At 37.5% G+C, this 25196-nt stretch overlaps 1 protein-coding gene across 23 annotated transcripts in view; it reads left to right on the top strand.

Annotated features, from left to right (window-relative positions):
- Positions 1-25196, top strand: part of EYA4 (EYA transcriptional coactivator and phosphatase 4) — a 221513-nt gene that overhangs the window by 74467 nt on the left and 121850 nt on the right. The window contains exon 1 of one of the 23 annotated variants that reach the window (XM_080388347.1): positions 912-24855. The exons of the other annotated variants lie outside the window; for them this stretch is intronic. The gene's annotated coding sequence lies outside the window, so the exon portion shown is untranslated. Of the gene's footprint in view, positions 1-911; positions 24856-25196 lie in introns of those variants that run through there. 23 annotated transcript variants of the gene reach the window in all.

Genomic DNA, 25196 nt, shown 5'->3' with positions numbered 1-25196 from the left:
AAATGGGAAAAAGCCTTACCTGTTCACCTAACTTCTGTAAAACTGGCAAGGCTTTGTTGGAAAGAACCTGACTGAAAAGCACATTTTTACGAAAAAATACTTCCCAAAGAAGTGTAGCGGTTCTTGAATTATATTTTCATGCTTACTCCTCTTTAAGTTCATCTTTAGAAAGTGTCATATATTTTTTCAGCATATATTTTACTAAAAGGTTCTGAAATAAAAATATTCATCTTTACTTTTTAATTTTTTGGGTCATCAGTGTCAGGTACTTTCAACTCTTCATTAATAACTAAGATTTTAGATCTGTTGTTGAACACTGCTAAGTAAATAGCAGAAAGACTGTTGGTGAAAATACTGGTTTTATTGTTCAATGGATGCAAGAAAAAATGTATTTTGAGGGGAAAATATTTACATCAAAATGTAAAGGTATTATTATTTCACCTTGTATGAGGTGGATGGTGAGCTAGGTTCTGCCTGTAAGATGAAACATCGAAACTAGTAAGTATCTATGAACTTCTTGGCCTGCTGATGAATTGAGGTAATTTGTACACTTCTATGAGGATATAATTTGTCCTAAGAGAATTTCACTTATTTGCTGAATTAATAAACTTCCAGAAAGTCATTCAAAGCTAAATCAGTAAGAAGCCAGTCTATTTTTCAGTGGTGTTCCCATAACTGTATATAGTATAACATTAAATTAATTTGAGCATTCAAAAGCAATTATAATCAAAAGCAATTGTAATCAATGTCCTTATTAGATGGAAAGCTCCTAACGTAGGTGAAATAAGCTATTCTTTTCTAAATAGAGCTTTGAGAGCAAGGCAAAATTACAGCATCAAATGCATCCCCTTCCTTTTCCAGTCTTTTTGCTCTTCCCCTTCCATCTCTGTCCTTTCTAGTTCATGGGTAAAGCAGCCTTAAGTACCAAGCATCAGCTACTGTTGTCCTCGTCCAACTGGTCCAAGAAACCACTTCAGTGTGGCATCTAAGGTGTGGAATTTAACCACTAGGATGTAGCATTTCTCCTACTTTTGATTTTTCTGTTATTAATATAAAATTGTTTCTGTGCAAGAGACAGCAGTAATTGCAGTTATCTGTTTGAAGGCAGGGTGGCTGTGGACTCTCTAGACTTTCCCCTTGTGTCTTTGCATACTTTCTGCACATGTTCAGTTGCACTCATTCCTTGGTGGAGAAAAGGCTTTTACATCAAAAAAACACAAGTATAGATGGAAGCAAGAGTGAACAAGGTATGTACGGGAGAAAGCAAATTCAGCCCTTCTCCACATTAGTTTAGTGACCAGAGCATAATTTCTGATACAGTTACACTAATGATGTGCATCCATTTTGTTGCAGAGTAATAGTAAAATTGACTAAATTGGTAATTGCTGCTCTCTTAAACCACCAGTACACAGTTCTAGAGATGGTAGGCAAAACCCATAATCAATATATACAGTCTCAAATCAATGAAATTAATGCATTTTCTCTTACCTGTACAGCAATTAAGTTGGCATTAAGTACAGCATTGTTGTGTTTAAAAATCCATGGTAATGCCTCACAGTGTCTTCTCAGCTTAGTGTAAAGGTGGTGGTGTTAAATGACCACAGAGAACACTCTGTAATTCTTCCAGAAAATGGGAAGACGTAGCACTGAGCACCCAGCTATAATCACATTCTAATGTCTTTTTCCTACTATACCTGGGGAAAGCCAGAGGGTGTGTAGTGTGATGAGTACAAAAGAACTTTGCTAAAGGCTTCTTTAAGAAACAGAAGTAAGAATAGCATTTAATCTGCTCACTAGTACATTATGTTAAAGGCAACAATAAGATGTAGAAAATCACTTGTCTGTGTGTTTTATATATATTTTCAACTGCTCTGTGATAGAGTTTTATTTTTATTTTCTGGGTTTGCTGTCACCGCAGATTGTCAGTTCTGTTTTGCCTTTTTCTTCCCCCATGGAATGCTATTTTGTTGGGAAGGGTTACCTCATGGAAGAACCAGGCATGCCTGCAGCGTGCAGTGGTGCAAAGTAGGAGTACACGGTGATCTCTGTGCTAGTTAAAAAGACTGGAAGCATGATGCTGAGCCCAGCTTGGTAAGATGCATGGAAAGGTGGGAAACTGGAGACACTAACCAGCAGCTTTAACTGCCAGGTAAATGGCAGAGGAAATCCCAGAAAATGATATGTTACAAGGTTTTTTTTTCTATAAAACTACTAATAAAATTGTCAATAAAAATATTGAAACCAGAACAGTCAAGAGGGATTTTTTCCCCCTCTCATTTTTTTGAGAAATAGAGCCATGGAATTCCAGAAAATAAGAACATAGCTGAAATTTTGTCCATCTTTTTGTGAGTAGTTTTTCAGCAGATTTTGATAATGAGGTACATGCTATACTGCTTAAAAGGTGATGGGTTACCATAGCTGTCTTGAGGGAGGATTTTAAGTGGGGAGGCTTGCTTTTTGGAAATTTTCCCCAATAGCATTAAAATAACATGTTAATTTTTAGTATATTATTTGGGTGCTGTGATTTCTGCAGAGAGCACGGATCAATATAGAAATACAATGAAAGAATGTAGCATCTATATTATGTTTAAATTTTGAATTACAGCATGACATTGTATATTTTTACCCACATAGCCCACATTTCTTTTAAAAGGATATAAACCAGTTAGCTCTGTGACTATAATTTTTCAGATAATCAGCACAGATTTGTAAGTAGAACAAAGCAGTTATTGAAGGAGATGTCTTCTCTTTCCCTCATGGCCTCTCCCCTGTCTGGTGGAGAGGAGGGACTAGAAGCAGATAAGGCGTTAGGGAAAGGAAGTAAATTTCTTCCTGTAGACATGTATAACCAGCACTGCTGCTAAATCACAAGAGTTTTGTGATAGACTGTGGCTTACATGCGTGGAAATACTGTTGATTCATCCCTTGAAGTGTTTGTCTGTAGAAGTGTGTGCTGTTGTAAACTGATTGCAAAATATCGTTTTTGATGATGAACTATTATATAACTTAGATATTGTAAGTGAAAATGCTTTAAAATAATTAGAATGTAGCTCTTGGGAAAGAAGGTGTTACAATTGCAGTGGAACCATGGGACTGACAAAAATAAACAGTGACACTCTTGTCTTTCACATTTCAGATAGCACTTTGTTGCTAGAAGCCTAGTCATATGGTGTTGGAAGGACTGATGTATTAATGTTGCAGATGGTAAAAGAGGGTTAGAACAGATTTATAGAACAAAGGTGTTTGTTTCTGTGGTCTTTTTAAAAGTTGTTTTTTTTTTTAATTTCATACAGATATTCTATGAATTAGAACATTATACATATATATTTTATATAAATATATATATTTATAAACACAGTTCCCTGAACTGCACAGTAATGTAATTTACTTTTTTTTTTTTTTAAAGAGGAGCAGTTGCATATTTTCTAGTTTCTGTAAGGAACAAAGCAGAATCTGTAATATTTGCAGAATACCAAGGATGCACCATTGCATGATGCTCCATGGAGATAAGTTTTCAGTTTTTCAGTATAAGACATTTCTGGCTTTGTGCAGAAGCAGAGATCCAATAGCAGGAAGAATTACAGCTAGTAAGCAGGGATTTTGAGGAGTGCAGTTTTAGATGATGACATCTACATGTACTGCTCCAGTCTCACTCTAGGTACATACCTCACTGTTGCAAGTTGTCCTCTGCACTGTATTTCTAATAGTAAGTCTTACGTGACTTCATGGGACATTAGGAATTAAGACATTTGAGGGATATGTCTGTATGTGTGTCCCATCTGTGGGGGTTTTTTCCATTCCTCTGGGACAGAAGAATTAAATACCCTTTATGCTAAATTTCTTGCTGCGTATCAGACAGACTGAGAACTTAAGTATGTGTGTATCTATTGCAAGCCATTGCTTTACTCTTATTGGAGAACACCCTCCCATAATATACATATATATATATATATATATTTAAATAAAAAAAGCCAGTCTTGCTTAGGAACCTAATGGGGCCAGGTGGCTCATAGCTAAGAAGCCAGGCCACAGAGTGGGGAATCATTGATCTAACTGGTAAACAGCAGGTTAACAAGCAAACCCACTTATCTGCTCAGCATTTCCCATCAGGTAGACAATTACAGCACGCTGACTTTTTTGGCACCGCCTTTCTTCCTCCATGTATTGTATGTGGAGCCCAAAAAGTAAATTAGGGCTCAAGATTCTACTTCTAAATACCTAAATCTGCTTGTAGATTTAGCCCTTGGTACCTGGTTGGTTACAGTTTTGGTAACACTGTTAGCTGTTCAGTAAGATTATCTGGTGATCAAAACAGCCACTAAGTTCATCACCTATGAGTGAGTGCTACCTTGCTTGTTACCAAACAGAAATGGGAGCAATGATGTTCCACGGAGGTCTTTGTTAACAGCACACCCGTGGCAGAGTTTGTGTGGTTTGAATGGGTCAGAGACACCTAAGGGAGGTGCAGCTTCAACATTGAAAGTATTCTGAGTGGTTCTGTATTATTTTGATCAAAAGTTATCAGTACTAAAGTATTTTCATTCTGAAGGATAACTTGTATCTTTATTTGGAGCAATCCCTGGTGTGAACAGAAGCAGGGGTTCTGTTCAAAAACAGAAGCTTTGGCTATGCCTTCTTCTATCTGTCTGATAACATTCAAAGATCATTTGATGATCATGAACTTCAATGTGTGTGGTGCTTTTCGTACACTAAACTGTGTTTTTGGAAAGCAGTAATATGCAGCAGATCAAGAGTAGACTGCTGATCATGCCTTAGGCAAATGTAGCTGCCTAAAAATAGCATCATTAGCCCACAAATACGCATATTGGCATGGTGCACTCTTATAATTCAGCTTCATACTTTTTTTCATTTTTCTTTACACTAAGTCTTTTAGAAACGTCTGTGAGGTTTTGTGGAATGTAACCCTCACTGTGAGATATAGTCCACTGGAGAAATAGTAGAGAAAATGCCTTTCCACTATTCTGAACCTTTTTGTCACGGTATTTTATGTCACTATTTGGTGTCATCTCTGCTCTTTGTTTTGTTTGCTCTATGGCTTATGAAACACCCTCATTAGCTCTTTCTGGCCTGTCCTAGTAGTGCTGATTCACTAGCAGCTGATACTCCACTGTTGTTTTTTTTTAGTTAACTAGCAAGAGAAAACTTGAATAGCATTATGAAAAGTGTAGTGGGAAGTATGGGACAGCCAGGTTCATCTTCTCCTGCTACATTTCTTTTTTTCATTCATCCGTCTTTCTGGTTCTTTTAAGTCTTGAGACACTGAATTTGGAAATTCAAGGTAATTTTCTGTAAACCTATCTGAAATATTTTTTTTTCAGCTGTCTCAGCTGCTTTGTGCTACAAGGAAGAAGCTGCTTAAAATACTGGTGTGTAGGATCTGCACAAGTACTGAAGTTAGAGTTCTTTTTAACAAATTGAAGCTGACCTCATCCTTCCTCATGCCATATATAAATATACATATACCTCTGTTTATACTTGGAAGTGCCTGTCTCATCTTATCTGAATTATATTTCAGATTGTCTGCCTTGCTTGTGAAAAACTGCTATAAATCTATTAAATAATACAGCTTTTCAGGTTAGGACTAAAACCTTGTAAATCTGTGTCATCATCAGCATCTTTTAAAAGATGGCACAAATGGTGACATCTGGGAGCCAATTCATCATTTAATTAAATTATCCTGTAATGAAATCTGCCTTAATGAGATTAATTTTAATTATTAATGAGGAGCTGACATGGGCACAAGGCACCATAAATAATAAATGGAAGCTGTGTCTGCTCTGTTTCTAAGAAAGGACCTACTTTAGAAGAGCAGTGCTTTTCATGAAGCTGTGTTGGTTTTTGTGTGCTATCATGATCTCTATTTTGTTGGTTTCTATATCAAACTTTAAGGCAGAATATTAGTTCTGTTTCTGTTGATGAGTAACTGTTGATGTTTTAATACTTCATTTGATTCAGTCGTTACATAACCAATCACCTTCATTATTCCAGAAATAAATTCTGATTTTGTTTTCATCTGTAGTAGTTAATTATCATATGGACATATTAGAGGTAAGTAATGTAGGTATAATTTATGGAGGCTGTGCCCAAAATGTGCAAGGCTTTGGGCTGGTCTGTGCTATCCCACCTATGTTTATATGTATGTATGTGCTCACACTTGTGTAGCTTCTCCCACGTTCTGCTGTGATGTTCGTCTTCCTGTGGATTAAATTAGTGTTTGTATTATAAATGCCATTTTTAAGGACTTATGTTGCTTGGCCATATATAAAGTTTATCTGGGAAGCATGGCTCGTGTGGGAGAAATGATCCCTATGGGTACCAGCCGCAAATGCTCTGTGAGCCTTGTCATGGTTGTCTTACATGAAGAATGAACCCTTTTGCCTTTTCCTCCATTAACAAGCCAAACACCACTTTGCTTTCACTTGCCAAACACAACGTGGTTCCGCAAGGCCAGAGCTGGTTATCTGCTGCTCACAGAGTGATTATTTCTTTGGCCCCGTGGGCTGTGCATGTTACCTACCATCTATATTTGTTTTGAAGGAACTGCCATTTGTTGTAGTTCCAGCATTCCATGAATACTTGGTTTCCCTTCATTGTCTCTTGTTGAAAAATCATTTTGCTTCAGAAAGAAGAGTAAGACCAAAGTTGGAACAAGAGCAGATGATGCTGAGGGGTGTCAGTAACAACCCACCACATTCAGGAGTTTCTGAACGAACGCAGGTTTTGTAGGCTACCATTAGCCTGCTGGCCTGATAGCACAGCACGTGTTTGAGCCTCAAAGGAGAGAATGAGTGAGCACGTGAGGAGACTTCTCCCTCTAAGCTGAGGGAATGCTGCCTTCTACAGCTGTCATGGGCTGAACGCAAGGTCTATTCAAAAGAATAGCCTGTCTTTCTTCAGCTCAGGCTAGGTGTGCTGATGAAGGAGCTTGGCAGTGTGTTGTGGGCCTTACGTGCTGCAGGGAAGACACTGGCACTGCAGGTAGGAATAAAAGTCATGGAAAACCAAAAGACCTTCAAAGCAAGATCTTACCTCTGATGAAATTGATAGGAAATTGCCATCTGTTGCAGCATAGCCCAAATATAAGTTCTATTGCCCCATCAGAGTTGTGTTTCTTGTTAAGCCCAAACGGTCTACTTCTAACCGCTATAATATTCTTCAGTGACATACGGCAGTTGTCTCCCAAGCATTTCACAGCTTTATCAGCAGTGATGACTGGAGAAGGTAGGGAATTCCAGTGCCACCTTTTCGTAACCTTTCCTTCCTACAAAACTGCAGTTACATGATAACTACATGGCTTTCCTAGAAGGGGTAAAGCAATTTGTATTTAAGTCCCATATGCTGCCAGTTATGTGATGGGAAGTGGCTTTGTTTCTTTGTCCCTCCCAAACACACATAAACCTGCAATTACAGCAGCAGGACCTTATAATGGCATCATATAATTTGTAACAGACAGTGGTAAGGGCAGAAATACCTAGAAATCTAGACTGAAATGACTTACTGTCAGTTTTAGGACAGGTGAAAATTATTTATAATGGGAATTGTTTGCATCACAGAGACTTTCTTGCCCCGTAGTAGTCTCAGGTGCTGAGTATTTTGGAAAGGGCAGTTTTCATTCTTTGTCAGCTTGACACAGATTCTTAGTGGACATTGTTGTTTGCATAATACAGTGATGTCTGGACTCTTTGTCCCATAGAGCCTATGCTATATGGTAGAAGTAATTATAGGTATTATACAGGATAATTGTATTATGCTTTAAATAAGTACAATATGCAATATGACTCAGTAAATTTTTGCAAGATGTTGATTAAAGAAAGAAACATCTCAGCCTAAAAGAGTTATTTGTCTGATTTAGAAGTCCTAAAAACACTGGGGAAAAATTACCGAAGCTGAATTCTTGGTGCATTTCTTTTCTATTTTTTTACTAAAATCAGGAGATTGAAATTTGCTCTATCGTAATTTTACAGATTTCTCAGTATACGTGCCATATAGTATCTGCTTTGTTATACATATTTCAAAATCAGCTTTTCATCCAGTGAGGATCTTAGCCCCACCAAGATTCTCTTTTATGCAATGGTAAACAAGACAATAAAGGATTCGGATGCCTCATTGTTGTTTTATAACTCTCTCAAGAGACAGTGATCTGGCTGATCAGCTTTTCACGCATTTCCAAACAGCATGCAGTAGCCTTCTCTTGGAAATGCTTTTGAGGATATTCAACATGCTTGGGAGGGGAGGGTAGGCTCTCACATGGATAAAGTTCTGGTTAGAAGATAGGAAACTAGTGAAATGGTCAAAAGGGATTGGATGATGTAATGGAAAAAATTACTTCTTTTTTCTTTTTTTTTTAAATGTCAGTTTAAAAAGTTCACTTTTAAAGATGGGGTCTTGGAGAATATTTTGGGCAAGTGTCACTATGTTATTTCCCTATTCTTACACATCTTCAACATCTGCGGATGGTGGGATATTGGTCTCAATGTATTTTTTTGTTATCTTGAACAGATCTACGTATGTTCTTAAGCAAAGAGTTAACTGTAGAAAAAACTACATTAACTTGCATCACGTCTGAGAAGCTTGTTGAGGCTAGTGCAATAGTGTGATCTCCCATGCAGACTGCAGGGAGACCACATGTTCTAGGAATGCAGTGTGACCCACTCTGCTAGCACAGCGTGTATTTGTTTGGGATCTGCATATGCTTCTGAACACAATACATCATACCTCACTAAAGGGGCACATTTAACTTGGCTTTGAGCTGCTGATCTCAGTGCTATAACCTCTCCAGTACTGGCCAGTCAGCCCTCGAGTCACTGTGTTCTGTTAAAAAGCAGGATGTTCCGCTGTGTGTTAGCAGCCAGGTTTATTATTCTGCATTTGGTGGGTTCTACATACATCTCTGCATTGCAATCAAACTTCAAGTTGACTTTGTTGTCTAAGAGCTGATCCAAAGCACACTGACAGCTTGGAGGAGTCTTCCAATTAAATGCTGTAGGCTTTGGAACAAGCTATTATAAGACAGGCTGGAAACATTCAGAGTCACTGTTTCACACATGCACACACACACACTCGAATGTGTTCAAAGGATTTATTATCCAAGGACTATGGAGAATATTTTGTTCAACAGCTGCGCATAAAAATAATACTATCCAGTCAGAAAAGAGAAAACTCACTTCTGGCATGGTGACCTGGCAGATACTAGGAAATCTGTTTTTGAGGGTGGATGTGCACCCACACCCGGGTGTGTATGTGTTTGCAAAGTTGTCTGCTGAGCCAATTCATTTCTTGCTTTCAGGGAGAATTATTGCAAGATTTCAGTGATCTGTGGATGTAGTTTAAAGGTTTTAGTTTTCTGTCCAGCTTCTCCCAGATGCATTCAATAGATGACAGATTTGAGGGTAATACTGGCTAGTCTTTATATATTTAAGACTCCATTCCATTCTTTATTCAAGCACGTACTGTGATCTGGACAAATGTTTAATATCATTGTTAAGTTGCAAAATTAAACCTTGGCCAGTTGGACATGATTTATTTGGAAGAGTCCAGCTTTGTAGAACATTCTGGTAGTCTTCTTGGGCAGGACAGCCATAATACTGTGCAGTCGCCTAACTGCCTTGGCTGAAAGTCAGAACAATCCCCACAGCATTAACTTCGCCTTTCCTTAATTGCTGAGTAGTGTTTGCTCCCCACAGTTTGTATGTGGATGTAAACCCTGTGCATTTGGACTTGTCCCCATACACTTTTTTCCAAGTCCTAGTTGGCTCCTACTGAGTTTAAAATATGCCATTTGAAACCATGTTTTCATTAGGCTTATCACCCTTGCATACTGATCTGCTTTTGATCTCATTGGGTCTGTGTCTGTTCCATAATTGGTTTGTCCACATTTCCTAATGTATAAATGGATAAGGAGATTTTAGGTGAGATATCTAACTTGCCAAGAAATTGGAATTTGTAAGTTCAGCCAATCTAGATTTCCACCCACTTTCTGATGTATACATGTGAATGTAAATTGGTTTCAGTCACTGTAATTTGCATCCCAAAGAGCCAGAAGAAGGTGTAAGTTACCATAGGAGTGGATAACTAACTTATTAATGTGTGCTCCTTTTAGTTGCATTACCTATTTAGCCTTTCTCCTGACCATTCAGTGTATCACCAATACCTTTATAAGCGCAAACATTTTAATAACTTGAATTCAGAGATAATATATGCAAAGATGTAATGTACAATTTGAGAATGAATGTGAATGTGAATTTGCCTGTTTTGTGCTTCTAGATTTACTCATTTCAGTCTTAAGGCCTGTTCTGTCATCCCAAGAGTCAAGAGGCTAAAACTCATGCTAACAAGGAGAAAGATGTCCTGGACTCTTCAGAGCATTCTGGGTCTGGCCTATGAGATCCATGGTTGATTTGCTCTTGGCTTCAGTGGTGAAAATCAGACCTTCAAAATAATAGTCTCCTTGCTCTTGTTTAAGATTTCTTAGAATTAATTCAAGTCATTCTACTTCCCAGGGTTCCCTGTTTCAGTCAAAATGTTTAAAACACCAGTTATAACCATGATTTGAACAACCCATCAGAAAAAAAGGGCTTTATCTTGCTTTTTATGAGTATTTGAAAATTGGGATTTTATTAGAAATCTTGTCACTGACAGTATAACAATGAAGTGTGTTCCTGTCTTGCATGAGACCTGGAAAAAAAATATTTTATGGACTCACTCACCTTTAAAATCTGTTTATATATGTTGTTAAAAATAAGGATACCACATTTGTTAGTTTATAGAAATTTAAATTTGAACTCAACCTGCAGTTTGGATGCAAACCAGAATTCCACTGAAATGTAGAAAAACAACATCTAATTTCTTTTACTGAAATAAAGCAGTCAAACATTTTGAATACATAGCAAAAATATTTTCATGCAAATATAACAGATTTATTATACAAGAGAATTATTAATCACAGTTACTAAGTGAGCAAGTCATTACATTGGGAGAGATTTTCAAAGCTGTCTGGATACATGAAGGTGTTGAAAAACATACAGGAGGATTTTCATACATTACAAATTAAATTAATTGCTGACATCTGAAAAAAATAAGTTTGAATTGATAATTAGGTTTCTTCCTGCTTAGACCCCTTTGAAGTTCTGTGTACCAGAACCCGTCCAAAATTCTTTTAACTAGTAAAGCTCAACTTCTATTGTTTTATTTGTTTTATGGATTGGAAAAGGAAAAAAAAGTCCTCCTTTTCCATATCTTAATTGAATTCCTTTATGTTAGAGGTAGAAAAACTTGACTTCCCTTGAGAAGAAAACTGAAACTTGAAGTGTCTAGGAAAACTCATTTCGGTTCAAGTGAAAACAAAATATTTGAAAAACATACAATTGCCAACATTTTATCCCCTATATATTGTAAGACAATTACATATTGGGTATAGTATGATTTTGTAGTTTGCTTTCTAATCTTGAGTTATACTTAGAAGTTTTTCTTCCTATTTATGTCTGAGATTAAAGCAAGATCTTGTTTATCTGTTTAATAAATGACTCCATAATACTATTAAAAAAAAAAATCTATTCACTCAATAATTCTAGAAAGTTTTGGTGTTAGTATAGAGTCATACAATTACAAATATAATTTTAAAATGCTTAGAATTTAATACAAATCGTTTAAATAGTAGACAATACCTGTTCTTTAAAATGTGGCTTCTCTGTTTTTACATTTGATGGACACTTGTCTCTTGGAACATTTTGGTATGTTTAATATTTTCTGCTATATTTCCAGATACTATACTAGCACTTTAAAGAAACTGGCTGTCTCTAGCAAGACAATTTTGTAGAAAGATAGCCATATTCAGCACACCTTTTCGATAGTTTGCATGAGTGATAGCAGGCCTCCTTTCCTCCTCAGCAAAATTTTCATTCTTACCCTGGTAGGCTTCCAGACCATCTTCTTAAAGTTGGAGGGGCACTGAACCCTGTGAGTCAGCTTATGAATCAGCTCTTCATACCTTGGTAACTTCCAAACCTTGTACAATTTAGACATCGAGACAAAATCTGAAAGATGCTTCTGGGTAATGGACTGTATGCCATAATGATTATCCTGATTTATGCTCAAGGTTGCTGAGTTTTAATTGTATTGTATCAAAACATTTATTATTTGGGTTTTTGAGTCACATTCTTTAGTGCTAATTCCTTCATGTAGATGAAATGAATTTTATGTCCTTGTATTTAACCTAGCAGTGACTACAAAACTTCTCTTTCAGTGATTGAAATCTCAAAAAACTGTAGGATTTAGTCCCCCAAATTCCTAAGTAAATTTAAAAAATCTTGCAGAACAAAACATTTTTGTAATATCTGTTTTCTGGATTTTTACTGTTAGCACAGCTCCTGTTTATATTAATTTTCATTTTTAATTCCCTTTCAACTGAATTGGCCATCTGAATTCGCTCTCTCATCTTCAGAAAATGGCTTCTGTTTAACTTAATTTTGCTGAAGAAGTCCTCAGCTGATTTATTGAACCTCTGAAATCTGAGAATCTGTGTAGTATTTATCATAGAGATGTAATCACAGAAATGATTTTTTTTTTAATGAAAAACTCCATTTTCCATCTTCAACTTTAAGGACCCCTGATTTAATCTTTAGCTGTGTTGATGAGGTTCATGTGATAAAGATTCAGAAAAAGCAAGACATAGAGTTTGTTTCATGCAGTAAGAAGCTATGTGATCTTTTCACGTAATGTCAAATGGAAGGTATTAGTGTTTTCCAAACGCTCAAGGTTAGTTGTTCATTCACACATGTTCTTCTGAAACGGTCCATCAGCTCTTTTTTGTATTTGGTTTCCTACATTTCGTTGAGATGGTAGCTGTTTCAAGCTACTTGTCCCTGCAGAATTCCTCTTTGAGCTGCTTAGTTTATTCTTAAACTTGGTGTACCTCCAGGTCCTATTTGTGTTCCTTTCCCAATAACCAACTCTAAGACAATGTGTCCCTCTGAGCTTGCAAAACTAACCTAGTAACCTGTGGTCATCACTCCTGTTTCGTCTATATGGTAAATCTTATTATAGAAACCAGAAGTTTAGATTTTATTTCACTAAAGTATCAACCTTAAGGTTCCCAGTGTTGAGTTTCTTTTTCACTAAAGCAAAATCTTTAGTTACACCCCAAAACTGTTTGTTTTAATATGGTAGTAGGAGAGTTCACACATGTGCTCCAGGCATCTAACTTTACATAGATTTTTAGCTAATCAAAATTCAGGTTCATCCAACCTAATTGTAACTCCCCATTGAGGAACCCAAGCCAATGAAGAGATGTGGCCTCTTGCAGTAGTGAATCGGGTCTTGGTTTGCTGAGTCTCATGCTGGAAGAGTCTCAAGACTGAACGGAGAAGTGGGCTATTCAGAAGTGGTGGAGTTGAGTTGTATTGTAGTTCTTAAAATATGAGTAGACCCCTCAGCCCTGCCACCCTTTGTCCGTCATACTATTTAGATAGGTGGTAGCGTTGATACTCTAGAGGACAGCATAAATGATCTCACACAAAATCTACGGTAAGGTTACCCAATGGTCAGTTTCTAATCTCTCTCAGTCTTACTGCGCTGTCACAGGGAAGCATGGAGGGAGGAAGGGAGGGAAATCCGCACTCTGTATTCAGTTCTGTTTGCTCAGCCTGCTGTGGATTTGGAAGAATTACAAAATTCAGATATGGGAAATGGAAATTAATAAAGATATTCAAAACCCCAACCCTCCTTTATGGACTGTGACAAATACAGTTGACAGATGAGTGCAGTAATGCATATGCAGTAATGACTAGGATAAAGACTGTAAGTCAAGTGCTGCAATTTAGGGAGTATTAAGAGAAACTGAAATATGTTTCGAACTAATAAAAAGAATATTTTTCTACCAACACATAATAAAGATTTGGAATTCACTGCCACAAGAGAACATGGATAACTGTAAGACTGAAATTATTTCATGAAAAAGGACCATCCACAAATATTAAGCAGTTTTGCTTTGGTCAGTTAGAAATATTTCTTGCACACACCAACAAATCCATATAGTATAGTGTAAGATTGAACTCCTTGTTCTGACAGGTTGTTCCATAACTTCACTGGACAGCGGGGTGACTCTTTAGTTTAAAAACCATTATTAATGTCCACATTCATAAATACGTCATTGTATCCTGTATAACCCAAAGATCTAATCTAGTAGTCTAATTTGTAATAGAGACTGACAGCAGGGATACCATGGTTGATATCTTCTAAATGGAGCTCTGAGGTAGCTCTGGAGTGCAGCACTCACTGGGGAAAAAGTCCCGCATTCCCTCTTCTACTGCCAGTTGTCCCTGCTCCCCTCTTCTCAGAAGCACTTCACTTGTGACTCACTGTCTTTCTACCCTGCCCTTCCGCACAGACCCAGCTAGGCATTTATTTAATTTTTTTAAAATTCACTTGGGAAGTTGTTTGAAACTTCCTTTTATCCCTCAGTGCTTTTACCACAGTGCTCGTGTGCTTGGAGCAAGGACAGAAAACAGAACTGCAATTGCACATAGAAACAGGGTACTAGCTAGGGTTAGGCACTGCCTCTGTACAGATGTGACGGTTCTGGGCCAAAGTAGAATAAACCTTTTGTACGTGGCTTTGCAAGTCAGTAATGCCATGCACTCTGAATATGTGATACAATTTTTCTTGTAGTGAAGTATCTGAGCTTTAGTTTTGCTAGATGTCCTAGTTACCAGCTTGCATGTTTCCTCTCTCTGCTGTGCACCTCAAGGTGTTTAAAATATTCTTTAATACTTTCTAATATTCCCTTGAATTTTTGCTAAAACTGAAGATATTTATAGTGGATTCATTTTGAATTAATGTATGTGCTTGAATTGTTTCAAGTCTCTGAAGCAGTATTTTCATGCACTATATAATTTTTTTAGTAATATCTGAAGGTGTTTGTACATCTCTAGAAATATGTGTGAGAAGTCTCATTTCTAATTGCACATTTTACAGTGTGATGTCATTTTTGTCGAAAACCCTGAAGTATTACAAATCTGTAAAAGACAATAGACCTGAAATCCCTGGCAGAAACTTAACAGTACTTTTTCAGTTCAGGTTCCATTTGTGTGGTGATTTACACATACAGAATCATAGAATCATAGAATTGTTTAGGTTGGAGAAGACATTTAAGGCCATCAAGTCCAACCGTTAATCTAGCACTGCCAAGTCCTCCACTAAATCATGGCCCTAAGCACCGCATCTACAGGTCTTTTAAATACTTACAGGGGTGGTGACTCAACCGCTTCCCTGGGCAGCCTGTTCCAATGCTTGACAACTGTTTTGGTGAAGAAGGTTTTCCTAACATCCAGTCTAAACCTCCCCTGGCACAGCTTGAGGCCATTTCTTCATGTCCTATCGCTTCTTACTTGGAAGAAGAGACCAACACCCATCTCGCTCCAACCTCCTTTCAGGCAGCTGTAGAGAGCAGTAAGGTCTCCCCTGAGCCTCCTCCTCTCCAGGCTAAACATCCCCATTCCCTCAGCTGCTCCTCATAAGACTTGTGCTCCAGACCCTTCACCAGCTTTGTTGCCCTTCTCTGGACACGCTCCAGCACCTCAATGTCTTCTTTGTAGCGATGGGCCCCAAACTGAACACAGTGAGGTGTGGCCTCACCGGTGTCAAGCACAAGGGGACAATCACTTTCCTAGTCCTGTAGGCCACAGGATTTCTGGCAAAAGCCCAGATGCTACTGGCCTTGTTGGCCACCTGGGCACATACGCCTAACTGTGCACAATTAAATCAACACTTACTAAAGCCAGTGAAACAATTCACGTAAAAAATAAGCACATGCATATGCTTTTTAATAGGTTATGTTGAAAACTTTCATTGGCATAGAAACCAGTATTTTGAAGGAAATACCTTACTTAAATGTGTATCTTCAAAATGCTTTCTTGTATCCTAAAAATTGTCAAAATACAGTTGTGTCTGTCTGAGAGAGAAGAAAAAGGTTTATCTGTACTCTCTTTGTAGGGCCTATGACCAGAAGCACCACACTACCTTCAAGGTTGACAAAAATTGCTTTGGCATACTACAAGAAAATACCATTAATGTTTTGGGGGTTTTATTTTCTTTTTTTTTTTTTTTTTTTTTTTTTTTACTGTAATCCATTAGGGTTTGCTGCTTGGTTCCCAGTTTGGACAGAAATTTTGTTTACCTGCAGAAGTTACTAGGTTTTCTTCTTCCATTTTATGTGTATTTCAGTTCACTCCTTTCTCCACAGAAATACGTTAAAGCTTCTACATTTTATTCTCAGTTTTGAAGAGGTACTGTTTGTTTACTTTAAATTATCAAAAGCCCAATTGGAGAAGCAGAAGACAAAGTTCCCTATTTAGGCCATAATGTCAGTTTTTAGAGGTCTTTTATTAAAATAGATTTAAAGGTATACAAGAAAAAAACCTCACGGTAGGTTGCTGGGGGGTTTGTTATCATTTTTGAAGCACTGTGTAACTAATGTCTCATGACAATAACAGAAACCTGCTTTTATTAAATCTTCTGCGTCATATTACAAAATACTATGATTTGTGGTATTTAATTCTTAATTTATATATGCAATCTAAGTAGCATGTACATACAACTTATCTGTATTTTTGTCCTTGTTTCCAGAAATAGAGATCATGATGTAAAGCAAATAATTCTTCCAAATGGTTGTACTGATGCTGAAAAATTGTTTACGATGATGGAGGATGTTTGCTCTCCAGCTCTAGTCACTTGAAAGATGATCCACCTTTGAAGTTGTGGTAAAAACTCTGAAACACTATATTTTTTAGTAGGGTAGTGTTGAAATCTGTATCCTGATCCAAATTTACTCTCACAACAGTGCAACCTCATTGACTGTAGCGGAATTGCAAGTGTGATGAGAATAAAACTGGATGCAGTGACTTAAAACTTTATACATAGAAAATGAGTTCTTTATACACAGAAATACTAGGTAAAGAAATACACCCAGGGCCAAATTTTGCTACTATATTATGGGTGGTTTTAAATTGACACTGCAGTAATGGAGAGCATTGTCATAAGTGGACATTTATAGCATTGTATTTCTAATTGTAAATCTGCATGTTTGAAAAGTACTGAAGTATTCTTGCATATGAAGCAGTGAAGAATTTTAAGGTCTTTCACAAATTTAAAAAGCTTACAGAGTTCAGTAGGTGATCAGTTTAATACAATGATATTTTGGCAAAACTATCTGTGGAAGTCAAAACCCATGTTCTGCTCTTGATTATTGTGGTGCATTCCACACAAAATTGATGAACGCCTCTAGAGAACAGAATATGCCCCTATGTTATTCTGTGTTGCAGAGAACTAAAAACTTAACTTCAGCTTCAGGATGCAATAGCTTAAAGCAAAGGGTGGATTTAATAAAATTACAAAGAGGGAGGATTGTATTTTAGTTAAGCTGTCACTGGAGGAAAAAGGAATAAAAAGCCTATAGTGTAGTACAGCAGAAAAAGGAGTGAGCTGCTGAAGGCTGGATAATTTGAGGATATAGAGATGTCACTTCCTCCTTTTGCCAGGCTGTGAAATTCTTTGCAATTCCCATTGGTAAAGCTGCCAACACAAACAGAGGAAAAAATGGAAGCTTTTGTGCAAGTCCTCCTTTGGTGAACAGAAGAACATATACTTTCAAAGAAACAAATTTATCAGCACCATGTTTGATACAAACTTTTTTGAAGCGCTATGGAGAAAGCACAGAGATCTTACCCAAATCAAGAAAGCATATAAGAAATTTATTAATGAATTATGGTAAAAGATTGTTAGAATTATGTTTCTAAGGAATGCTTTTAACAACAGATGCATATATAAAACCCATGGAATACTAACTTGTCTAACAGTTACAATGTTATCCGTAACTTTAGGGAAAAGCTGGCTGTGTGATACCTGAGGATTGTTGTTAACTAGCTGTTAGTCTCTTTAGATTAAAATATTGAGAGATCAACAGTTGATATGGTTCAGCAGTACTTTCAGAGCATGAGCTCTTTATTAACACTTTGGTGACACATTGCATAAATGTCATTGTACAGAAAGAGCTATAAAAACTTGGTACCAAAAAAAGTAATTATTATTTTTAATTTATCTTTTGTTCAAAATGTTAAAGGACGCTGGTAGGACAGTGTCTCATAATTGTCTGAGAATAGCTGTTTCCAGTAAAGGCTAAATTAACTGACCCAGTTAAGCTAGGTATCTCCCTGGACTGTCCATAACTAGACATGGAGAAGAGTTTTCACCGTAATATCCTATGTAATTCACGTGTGCTTTTGGTTTTTACTTAAGGCTTCTTTTCAAGGTTTTTATACAGTGTAAACCATTTTTCCATAAAGTGGCTGGCTTCCATAAATTTATGAAACATAAGCTTCATTTACTCAGAGATTTTCTTTAGTTTTTTTTAAAGTGAATTACTGTACAGGCAATTACAAAATTACAAATCTTGAGATTTACTTCTTTTTTGGAATTTCTTATTTGTACCAGTTTATTTTTAGTGCATGTATAGAAGTAATCACTTGCACTGAAAGTTTGTATTTAAAAAAAAAAAAGATGGATTTTTTCTTACATATGTATCAATCATAGTAAGGGAGGTGACCTCAGTGAAACTGCTGATTTTGTTAATCCGTTAAAGAGATAGTCTAAAAGAGATTATTTGCTAGAAGAGAGTCACATATGGATAGTCTTTTTCAGGGTGAGTCAGGCATTCCTTAATTCCCATGTCTCCCAGGTCGGAACCTAAACACCATCTTTCCCCTCATGCAAAAAGCACTTCCCCTACCAGGCTTTGCTCCAGGCACAAATAAACAGTGTGAGCCCTAACACTGTGCCCAGAAAGGTCAGGATCTGTTGCTGCTGCTCCCGTTTTGCCTGCCCCAGCACAAAAGTACAGCCTTGAAGCAGTTTGCATACCACAGTTTAGGAATCCCCACTTTGGTTGTCTCAGTCCTGATACTGCCGTAGCTTTCTGGTGAGGAGGTCCATGAGAATTACGGAGGTGAGAGTCAACTTTCAAAATAAACAGTAAGTTAAAGCAAGGAGAGAGCCCTTGTTTTATATGAAAAATCTATCATGCCATTCATCAAACCATCATTTCTGAGTATGTAGCAATGGAGTAGCCACGTGTGTACTGAGGGAGTGGGGAAGAGGAAGGGGGGCTGGTCCTGTTGCAGAAGCGGAACAGAAGCTTAAAAAGTGCTCTGTATGAGCAGTGAGAACTATTGTACCCATCTGAAAAAATGACAGATATAAATGGACAGCATTTTGTTTACTCAAACTGGATGTTACCTAGCATAGGAGGCTTGGCTGAGAGCAGTCAGATGCTTAAACACTCTTACTGGATGTCTTTGAATGCGTAATAATTAAAACGATTGAAAATGTGGTCTGCCAATCAGAAGTTCAAGTCAAAACTCCCAACAGTTCGATCTCCTCTTTCCCTTGCAGCTTTGAAAGTCTGCTTCAAAAATGTAAACTCCTTCCCAGCTTTCATGTAACTGTAATTGTCTCCTGTACTTTCTTAAATAAACTTTATATTTGGTCATAAAACAAACTTGGAAGATTATACTAGAGTTGACTCTCTAGAGCCATAACTAAAACTAGATTTTAAGCTTTCAGTGTTAAGATTGTATTTGTGCCCAGCACTGATCACTGACATGTTACTAATTTTGACTGGAGCCCTAGAAAATGTGGTAATAAAACCACATAATAATTAGCAGAGGCTTGAATTAATACTTTTATGAATTATTTGTACCTTAGATGCCTGCAAAAGATAAGGTGTTACATGACAACCTCCCTTTCAAAGAAATTATATGAAAATGCTTTTCACAAAGTTTGTACCTTGAACTTGAAATGCATTTTGCAAAGTTCATTTTTTTTCTTTGTTTTCAATCAGAATTAATATAACAGACACTTAAAGTGACAGGTGGAAATGAGTTGTGAATGAGTACTTTTTGGAAGAAAATTCATTGAAACCAGTGGAAGAAATCAAGATGTTGAGGCAGAAAATACTGTTTCCAGTTACGATAATTTTTTGGTTATGGCATTGGTGTTTCAAGTTAAAGGCTTAATATTTAAACATAAAGGCATGAAGATGCATACATGCATTTTACAGAGTTGCACATAAGACTGCAGAAATAAATTGAAAAATGTGAGTGCTAAGAAAACATAAGCAAATTAAGACAACCTCAAAACTTTTTTTAAAAAAGTGTTTTAAAGCTCTTCCAGGAATGTGATTTGTGAATATGTACAGTTTGTTGCTGTTATTAATTTATGTTTACAATGCGTAATCCTTATGTTTATAATATTTTTTGGTTACCACTGTTCGAAAATCTGATATACTTACATGTCTATTTTTTCTTTGAACTCAGAACTTAGCTAGCTTCCATCTGTTCTTCAATTTGTCTTTTGAGATCTAATCAAACAGCTTTTACATTTTGGTGGCAGTTTCGATAATGAAAAAAGTGCATGCCCTGAAATCCAGCTGGCAACCTGGTTTTACTGGTTTTACTGTTGCTGTTCTCTGTATCCAAGACGTTGCTCTCTGCAATGCTAAGGGGAATAAGGAGAGAGAAGGTGATGGGGACTGTGATGAAATCGCAGACTTTGCTCTAAGGAGCTGCAGGCTGGTGAGTGCTCAGCCGGAACATGAGAGCTTTAGTGGTGGCTGCGGAGTGTAATAAATACAGTATTATAATAGTAATTATTTTATTTGTCTCACTCGGTTTTACAGACCAGCCATAGAGCAGGTAGGAGGCACTCATAAGGTAAAATTCAAAGGACAGTTTGTCTGCCCATAAAGCCTAATGGATTGTCACAGATACAGCTCAGAGAAAACAAACAAACCAAAAGTTACAAGACAACACAGCTGTCTTAGTGGGGGTTGTAAATTTAAATTTAGTTTAAATTTCTTGGACAAGCACAGCAGTTCAGATCTGGGAATTTATTCTTTCTGACAGTTTTGCAACTAAAAAGGCAAACTAACAAAAAAAGGTGAAAGCAGTTGAATGAGTTTTTTGGCAAAGTTGTGTTGGCTGGAGGCACCATTATACCACTGTCCATTATATGGATAAAAGTTGACACCCCCAGGGCCTGCCGTGACCCCCAGAGCCAGGCAGCCAGCCAGGGTAATGTGGAGAGGCCCCGAGGTGGGGAGAGGCAGGGGCTGGCGCAGTCCTCTTGATCAAAGCACCTTCAAACCTGCTTTGAATGCAAGATCAGAGTCCACTAAAATATTTATTTGGCATTGAATTTGATCTCCAGTTATGAAATTATTGACCAACCCAAAATTTCACAGGCAGGCCTTTCTCAAAAGGTGTCTCCGCTTCTTAAATTCACTTTTTGTGTGTGTGTGTGATTTTTATCACTGTATTGCTTGAAAAACAAATTGACTCACAATGTGGAATGGTTGTGGTGGCTCTCAGAATGTATTAAGACAAGGTTACTCAATGGCAACAAAACATGCTGCTACTGTGTGTTTTTCCCTCTAATGTCCCTTGAGAAATACTTTGCGTCATGTGATGAAATCTGAAGGAATAGTGAAAAAACAGCAACTGTGAAAATGCATTCAAGGGAAGCATATGTTCCCATTAGTATCTTAAAAAGAGATTACAGTTTATATAAATAGAGCATTTTCCTTCTCTCCAATTTCTTTTCGTAGAGGAAAAAGAAAAAAGAGGTAAATAAATCTTTCATACCTCCACTACTATTTTATTAGGCTGCAAAGCTGTGGATGTAACAGTGATTGGAGCTTACGCGGCCCTGCATAGTTTGGTGCTTTGTGACATTACTTAAAATGTAAAAGTGTGCTGGTAAGCTTTCCTTTTTGGTTTTGTATTCTCTGTATTGCAGGCAAACTGAAAAACAGCCCATAAAGCAACTGTAGAACAGGAAAAATGCTATCTGAAGTAATTGTCACTACTGTGGCCCTAAACACTTTTGGTTGCAGAACTAACTGAGAAATTCAAAATAGCATTTCATGCTTTCGTATTTTCTCAAATGAGTACAATTTTTATTCACTAATGTCTGCTGTTTTCCTTTCTGTCACATTTGTGTCCTTATCATGCTGGTGTAAATAAAGGGCATGAAGTAACTTCTGATTTATGTGTCCACAGAAAACATCTCCTCCTTAGTAATCTCAGTTTGCAAACAGAGCAGTTCATCAGTCACAGGGGTGCTGGGACAGTGGTTTCCCCTGTCAGCCTGAGAAAGGAGCTCATGCTGTAGGATGTAATAAGTTTCTCTGATCACCTCTTGACTACTGCTGTGTGCACAGAATTATGACATATAGTTGTTTTCTCTCTACTATGCGATAAACACCTTTAAAAGTGTATGGGACTATACTTTGCCTCCAGGCGTTCAGAACTGAGAAATGATAAAACCATCTTGTTTTACTGGGAAAAGGCAGAAGGCTGATGGTTATTTCTTTGGTCCTTGCGTTCTTGGGAGCCAAGATGTGTTAGTCCATAGCTGAAGATGGGAGGACAGAGGCGAAGTGGTGGCCAGGGGTGGCAAACAAGTCTGCTCTGGTTTGGAGCCACTGAGGAAAGACCTGCTGTGTATGGAGGTGTGCAAAAATCGTGACGGCATGCTCCTAAACTGCTTGGGGAGTCTTAAGACCAGGCTGGCTTCCCCCTGCCTGAAGCCTGATAGAAGAAAAGACACATTTTGTTCCTCATCTGCTACTAGTGAAGACTCTCTGCAGTTCATTGAGCAACGTCTAAGGATTTGAGCCTTAGAGCTTACTGCCCATGAATGTCCCATGGCTTTCAGTCTACCCCTGGCAGCATTTTCTGCAATAGCTTTTTCCTTTGTTTCCCTTTTTTTGGTAGTGAAAAAAACAGCTGCTTGCAAGCAATCTTGCATTAGCAACCATCTGACATCTTAGTTGTTTAAGCAGTTAAGAATGAGGTTATACCCAATGCTAATGTCAAAAACAACATCTGAAAGCTGATTATGCTCTCCCTAGTACTTTATATATGCTCCGGTGGGTTTTCATTGTTGAAGAGGTGGGCCTTTATTATGCCACATAATGCAGTAAAATGAGGATTACTTGGATTTCAGTGCATGAGATAATAGCAGCTGACAGGCACCTGTATAAGGAAGTATATTGGATTTCTAAGCACAAGTGTTTTACAAAAATTAAGTGAGACTTCATATGAAAAAACTTCTGTACTTAAACTTCATAAATAGGTTTAAGTACCAAAAAAAAAAAGGCATCAGGGAATCTGGATGGATATATTTATTAGTGGCCCTTACAGTCCTGACAATCCATTCTAAGAATAAAGTGTGGGACCTGTCAAATGATGGCACAAATATCCTAATCTGAACTGACACGGCTTTCTAGCCCAGTTCATCAATCATGTTTTACTAGCTTTAACAGAGCCAAGCTGCTATCTGTCAATTCGATGGCGTAGTGGTGACAAAAACTGGTGCTGAAAATGTGCTGCAGGTGTAACTTTCACTCAAAGAGCATTTCTGAGTAGCAGTCAAGTTTGTGTTTGCATGGGGAGAGAGTGCCATCTTCAGTTTCACATCTCCATGTGAAACAAGCCTAAGCTTCCTAGTGCTGCCGGTGGCTAAGAAGTGGAGGGAAATGTATCAGCTGGAATTTGGAAACGGTTCTCAGGTCTTCCTTTTGTAAGACTTTGGACTTAAGAAAAAAAAAAAAAAGATAAACACCATTTTCTTGTCCTCGTTTTAAGATACAGTTAATTTAGATACATCCGTTGTAATGAGTAATTTGCAGTAAAGTAGATTGGGCTTTGTACTTTGGTTTGCGATGCCACATGAAGAAAATAACAATTGCCAGTTGGATTGCAACCCCCTTGTAACCAGTAGCACGCTGTATGCATAAGAAAGGGGAGCTTGGAGTCTGCACACTGCTGAGTATTTACTGTGTTTTGTAAGAGCCATGTATTCTTTTAGCCCAGAATTGACTTTGTGTTTGCATTGGGGTCCTGGCACTTGACCTTTGTTTTTCTTGGCTCTGTGTCATTTTGCAGCAGAGCTCGAGGACACTCATCTCTTGTTTCCAGCATGTTAACATATTCAAGTAAATATTATCTGGCACAGACACATACATTATCCTTTTGGGGAGTATTTGTAAAAGTTTTAAAGTCCAGATCAAACAATGGCATCCATCTTCCTTCCTTCTGAATTTCCTTTATTCACAAGATTAATGTTGCTGGCAAAATTCTTTCTTTGATCTCTAAAAAGAGTTTATTTTGTCAATATTCACAGACATGGTTAGCGCTTATAAATACCTGTATCACTTGCAGAATATATATGCCCAGGTACGCCTTTTCCGTATATTTTAACACTTAATAGGACTTTGCACAATAAGGAGCAGATGTGTCATAGCGACAGCAGGCGAGCAGGGACCAGGAAGGTGGTTTCATTAAAAGAGCCTTGGGATAAATGCAGCACATTAGATACCCACTGAAAGACAGGAGCTGTTGATGGGGTGACCTCTGAATGCAAGTCATCTTACTATAAACAGAAGGGTGTGGAAAGCCATTGGACAGAGCCAAGCTTGTTTACTATCGAGATCTCCTCTTAGTTAACTTAAGTAACCGGACTGTGCTGGGCTTGGTGTGACAGTTCAAAGAAGAACAAAGTGTCTTCAGTACTTCCGAGTTCAAAAAATCCTAGCTGGCTGGTGCAAAAGCTTTTTGGTCCTGAAATTCTGTCTGCTCACCTTAGCTGTTCTACAGTGGAAGTTAATTACTGTGAAACATAACAGATACTCTCTTTTTTTTTTTTTTTTTTTTTTTTTTTTTGTCCTGGAAACTGACTTTGCATATTTGGGGAATTCGTTTCTGTTCTTCAGAGACAACTGAGGTAAGGTTATGATGGATTTTAATTTGTGATATTGATGCAAATGTCGTTTAGTGATAAAATGGGAAATATAAATGGGTACTAATTCCACATTCAGATTCTATTCTGAAAAGGATATTTGGGTTTCATTTCTGTAGTAGCAGTTTCAAACTTGTTTTTGGAACAACATATTTGTTTATAGTGGCTCTAGAGTACAGGAGTTTAGGTAGGTCACAGGACTGAATCCATCAGATTCTTTCAGGAGCAGTTTTTTCTTACAACAGGAGGTTACTTGTTAAGTACTGTAAGAACTAAAAGGCATCATTCTGTAAGATGCTGCAAATGTCACATTTTGTCAAATCTGT

The sequence above is a fragment of the Falco punctatus genome, assembly GCF_963210335.1.
Source record: "Falco punctatus genome assembly, chromosome: 5".
NCBI lineage: Eukaryota > Metazoa > Chordata > Aves > Falconiformes > Falconidae > Falco > Falco punctatus.
This window is presented reverse-complemented; position numbering and strand designations above follow the sequence as displayed.